This window comes from Mandrillus leucophaeus, unplaced genomic scaffold, assembly GCF_000951045.1.
Source record: "Mandrillus leucophaeus isolate KB7577 unplaced genomic scaffold, Mleu.le_1.0 Scaffold274, whole genome shotgun sequence".
Lineage (NCBI taxonomy): Eukaryota > Metazoa > Chordata > Mammalia > Primates > Cercopithecidae > Mandrillus > Mandrillus leucophaeus.
The window spans coordinates 264,872-270,867 of NW_012102854.1; positions in this window are offsets into that span (position 1 = coordinate 264,872).

The window sequence follows — 5,996 nt, forward strand, 5'->3', positions numbered from 1 at the left end:
TGACCTCGTGATCCGCCCGTCTCGGCCTCCCAAAGTGCTGGGATTACAGGCTTGAGCCACCGCGCCCGGCCAACCCGGCGTTTTTTTTTTAGACAGGGTCTCAGTCTATTACCCAGACTGGAGTGCAGTGGCAGGATAGTGGCATACTGCAGCCTTGACCTCCGGGGCTGAAGGGATCCTCGCACCTCAGCCTCCCAAAGAGCTGGGTTACAGGCATATGGCACCATGCTGGGCTAAAATTTGTATTTTTTGCACAGACGGGGTTTCGCCATGTTGCCCAGTCTGATCTTGAACTCCGGAGCTCCAGCAATCTTCCCACCTGAGCCTCCCAAAGTGCTGGGATTACAAGGAAGAGCCACCGCACCCAGCCTATCACTACATTTTTAAAGGGAAGGAGGACTATAGTGAGATTCACTAAGGGTTACAGAAAAGGTAGAACCCTAGATAGATTTAAAGACAGAGATTATAATATACTTGAGATGATAATATCCAAACTTAGCTTTCATAGACAGGGAAATTTGAAGTACATCAGGCTATAAGGTGGCATACTGTGCAACTAATTAAAACTATGTTTGAAAGAGAGCAAATACATTTTCATTATTATGAGTAATATTAAGCAACAATGAAAATAAATAGAAATACTCAAGAAATTGTTACATTTAAATCCTCCTTTTTTGGAAAGAGAAGTATTGATATTTTTAAAGATTCTAATCAAAATTTCTCTTTTAAAAAAATTGATTCGGCCGGGTGCGGTGGCTCATGCCTGTAATCCCAGCACTTTGGGAGGCTGAGGTGGGTGGATCACAAGGTCAGGAGATTGAGACCATCCTGGCTAACGTGGTGAAACCCCGTCTCTACTAAAAAAAAAAAAAAAAAAAAAATTAGCCAGGCGTGGTGGCGGACGCCTGTAGTCCCAGCTACTCCGGAGACTGAGGCAGGAGAATGGCGTGAACCCAGGAGGTGGAGCTTGCAGCGAGCCGAGATCATGCCACTGCACTCCAGCCTGGGCGACAGAGTGAGACTCCATCTCAAAAAAAACCATAAAATAAAATAAAATTGATGAGTCTATGGAGATAGGGAGGGAATAACGTATGTTTATTGAACACCTAATATTCCACTTTCCTGAATGTCATTTATTCTTTATTATAGTTTTGTTGTTGTTGTTGAGGCAGGGTCTTGCTCTGTCACCCAGGCTAGAATGCAGCAGGGTAGTCACAGCTCACAGATGTACACCACCATGCCTGGCTTATTTTTTTATTTTATTTTATATTATTTTTGCAGGCTTGACTTGAACTTCTGGGCTCAAGCGATCCTCCTGCCTTGGCATCCCAAAGTGCTGGGATTATAGGCATAAGCCAGTGTGCTCAGCCACTACTACAGTCTTGATAGTAGAAGTGTCTCAGTGTACTGGAAAACTTTGTCTAAATTTCAAAAAAATATTAAAAAACACATTGCTGTTATTTGGCCAACATGGATTTCTTTGCTCCATCATTGTTTATTGGCATTATTAGCCTGTTGACTTTCAATTTCCTTAAATCCCTTCTGTTCCATTTTTTTTTTTTTTTTTTTTTTTGGTCCCCCAAATAGAAGTTTTTTTGTTTTTTTTTTCTGATACGGATTCTCACTCTTGTCACCCAGGCTGGAGTGCAGTGGTACGATCTCAGCTCACTGTAATCTTCACCTTTCAGGTTCAAGCGATTCTCCTGCCTCAGCCTTCTGAGTAGCCTAGATTACAGGCATGCGCCACCATAGCCCACTAATTTTTTGTATTCTTTTTTTTTTTTTTTGAGATGGAGTTTCACTCTTGTTGCCCAGGCTGGAGGGCAATGGCACGATCTCTGCTCACTGCAACCTCTGCCTCCCGGGTTGAAGCGATTCTTCTGCCTCAGCCTCCCAAGTAGTGGGGATTACAAGTGTAAGCCACCAAACCCAGCTAATTTTTGTATTTTTAGTAGAGACAGGGTTTCGCCATGTTGGCCAGGCTAGTCTGGAACTCCTGACTCAAGTCATCTGCCCACCTCGGCCTCCCAAAGTGCTGGGATTACAGGCATGAGCCACTATGCCCGGCTTTTTTGTGTTTTTATATTTATTTATATTTTTTGATTTATATTTTGATACGGAGTCTCACTCTGTCGCCCAGGCTGGAGTACAGTGGCACGGTCTTGGCTCACTGCAACCTCCACCTCCCAGGCTCAAGCGATTCTCCTGCCTCTGCCTCCTGAGTAGCTGGGATTACAGGCACCCACCACCACATCTGGCTACTTTTTGTATTTTAATTAGAGACAAGGTTTCGCCACGTTGGCCAGGCTGGTCTCGAACTCGTGACCTCAGGTGATCTGTCCGTTCTCCCCCCCCGCCCCCCGCCCTCAGCCTCCCAAAGTGCTGCGATTACAAGCTTGAGCCACTGCGCCTGGCCTTTTTTGCATTTTTTTTTTTTTTTGAGACGAAGTCTCGCTCTGTCACCCAGGCTGGAGTGCAGTGGCGCAATCTCAGCTCACTGCAAGCTCCGCCTCCCGGGTTCACGCCATTCTCCTGCCTCAGCCTCCCGAGTAGCTGGGACTACAGGCGCCCGCCACTACGCCCGGCTAATTTTTGGATTTTTAGTTGAGATGGGGTTTCACCGTGTTAACCAGTATGGCCTTGTGATCCACCTGCCTCGGCCTCCCAAAGTGTTAGGATTAAGTAGATACCAGGTTTCACTGTGTTGATCAGGCTGGTCTCGAACTCCTGACCTCAAATGATCTACCCATCTTGGCCTCCCAAAGTGCTGCGACTACAGGCATCAGCTACCACATGTGGCCAAAATATTTATATTTTGATGGACATAGTTCCCCAATTTTTTCCTGTGTGTTTGTGTTCATTTTAAGGAATGGTTGATCACATTCAAATAGATTCGAGTTTAGAAGTAAGAAATGAAACCACAAAGAAAAAGATAGGCTTCAGTAAAATGCACATAAATTAAAATTTCTATACAGCCCACTTCCTTGAAGGAATTTAAATGTGGACAGATTGGAGGGGAAACATTTGCAGCAAAAATCATAAGTAGAAGGAAACAAGGTTAAGTACACAGTGCAGTAGCCATTTAGGAAAGTTATAAGCCATTTAAATGCCACATATAAGGTGTTTTTGATGATAGAAAAAAATCAAAGTGTAAAGGGGAATACAAAATTACATGTGTACTGTGGTCACATCTGTATTGTTCTGTGTATGGAAAACAGACTGGGGAGAAATAGCGTTAAGTCCTAATAGTAATTTTCTTTTTCTCCCTTTTCTTGTTTTTTCTTTTGCCTGTCTCCCTCAATATTGCATATCTTTTCCATTGAAAAGTATTGTATTATATATCTACCAACAAGACAATCGTTTCAGATTTTTTGGTTTTGTCTTCAAGGAACATTCTTCTGCATACAACTTCATACTTTTAAAATTCTCTGGCCTGGCTCAGTGGCTCATGCCTATAATCCCAGCACTTTGAGAGGCCGAGTCGAGTGGATCGCTTGAGGCCAGGAGTTCAAGACCAGCCTGGCCAACATGGTGAAACCCAGTCTCTACCAAAAATACCAAAATAATTAGCCAGGTGTGGTGGTGTGCACCTGTATTCCCAGCTACTTTGATGGCTGAGGCACAGGAATCACTTGAACCCAGGAGGCAGAGGTTGCAGTGAGCTGTGATCACCTCACTGTACTCTAACCTGGGCACCAGATTGAGACTTGTCTCAAAAAAAAAAAAAAAAAATTATTGGCTGGGCGTGGTGGCTCACACCTGTAATCCCAGCACTTTGGGAGGCCAAGGCGGGCCGATCACCAGAGGTCGGGAGTTTGAGACCAGCCTGACCAACATGGAGAAACCGCATCTCTACTAAAAATACCAAATTAGCCAGGTGTAGTGGCGCATGCCTGTAAACCCAGCTACTTGGGAGGCTGAGGCAGGAGAATTGCTTGGACCCAGGAGGCAGAGGTTGCAGTGAGCCAAAATCGCACCACTGCACTCCAGCCTGGGCAACAAGAGCGAAACTCCGTCTCAAAAAAAAAAAAAAAGAAAAAAACAAAACTTTACTTTGGATAAGTACTTAGAAATGGAATTTCCAGGTTAGCCACTAGATATTATTAATGGATTTAATATGAAAAACCTTTACTTGAGGATATATAAACCTTTAAAAGACAGGATCCCTATTCTTTAGTTATAAATAAAGCAGCATTTGTAAGGTAATCTTCAGAAAACAGCTGGGCGCAGTGGCTTAGGCCTGTAATCCCAGCACTTTGGGAGGCCGAGGCAGGTGGATCACGAGATCAGAAGATCGAGACCATCCTGGCTAACACGGTGAAACCCCGTCTCTATTAAAAACATACAAAAAATTATCCAGGCGTGGTGGCGGGCACCTGTAGTCCCAGCTACTCAGGAGGCTGAGGCAGGAGAATGGCGTGAACCCGGGAGGTAGAACTTGCAGTTAGCTGAGATTGCGCCACTGCACTCCAGCCTGGGTGAGAGAACGAGACTCTGTCTCAAAAAAGTAAATAAATACAAATTCAGAAAACATCAGATAATATCATATAAAGTCCTCCTGTTCATGCTGATGACATTGGATGGTCAGTTAAGGATGACGCTTCATTCTGTCCCCTGCAACCACGGTCCTGTCATGACTAAATGATACTGACCCTATGAGACCGCTGTGGATGTGAAAGCATTTCCTCAAGTTAGCTTTTTGGCCTGCTGGTTTTAATCTAATGATGGGATATCCAAAGTGAAACTAACGGAGTGAAATGATTGTGCATCTGTTGGGGGGGAATCAGAGACAGCTAGAGAAAGGGCGGACACCTGCTGAACTCATCTCTCCTAAGAGCGGAAGCGAGCAGCAGTGTTGCTAGCAGGGCTACTGCACATCTGTATACGTGGCTCCAATGGTTCTGACTTGTTTTTTTTTCCCAGTATGACCCTAATACATGGGGCAAGTTAGAAAATCAGAGTTGGCCGGGCGTGGTGGCTCACGCCTGTGATCCCAGTACTTTGGGAGCCAAGGTGGGTGGATCACTTGAGACCAGGAGTTCGAGACCAGCCTCGGCAACACAGTGAAACCCCGTCTCTACTAAAAATACAAAAATTAGCTGGGTGTGGTGGCAGGCGCCTATAATCCCAGCTTCAAGAGGCTGAGGTTGCAGTGAGCCGAGATCAGGCACTTCAGCCTGGGTGACAGAGCGAGACTGTCTCAAAGAGAAAAAAAAGGGGGGAAAGGAAAGAAAAGAAAATCACAGCTTGTTTGCCACTTGCAGCTAAAGCAACAACACACATGCACAAAAATTATTCAGTAAAAGCAAAACAGTTTTAATGTATCTTGAGATTTTGTTTTATATCCAAAGGAAGACTCTATCTTTTATGTTTGAACTACCCTTTGGAAAATGCCTTCTATATAACAAATGTTGTAATTCTCTTCTAATTGGACCTTGAGGTCTCTCAGGAGAATGGGTATAAACTCTAGTCTCACCCTAATGGGGCTCTAGGGGAGGGGCTTGTGGGTCTTTACAATAGCCTTTCACTGGACATTTATTTTTCCTGGCCAACAGCCTAATGCTTAAGTGTCTGACCCATGGCCAGGTGTCTCACAGGAAACTTGTTTATACTGGCAGATGCCTTGCAACTTTTGTGTGACCTGTGTGCAGTTTATTCCTACCATGATACCCACTCTTTTTTTTTTTTTTTTTGAGACGGAGTCTCGATCTGTCACCAGGCTGGAATGCAGTGGCGTGACCTTGGCTCACTGCAACCTCTACCTTCTGGGTTCAAGCAATTCTGCTGCCTCAGCCTCCCGAGCAGCTGGGACTACAGGTTCGCGCCACCACGCCCAGCTAATTTTTGTATTTTTAGTAGAGACGGGGTTTCACCATGTTGGCCAGGATGGTCTTAATCTCTTGACCTCGTGATCTGCCCGACTCGGCCTCCCAAAGTGTTGGGATTACAGGCGTGAGCCATCCAACTTGACCTTTTTTTTTTTTTTTTTTTTTTTG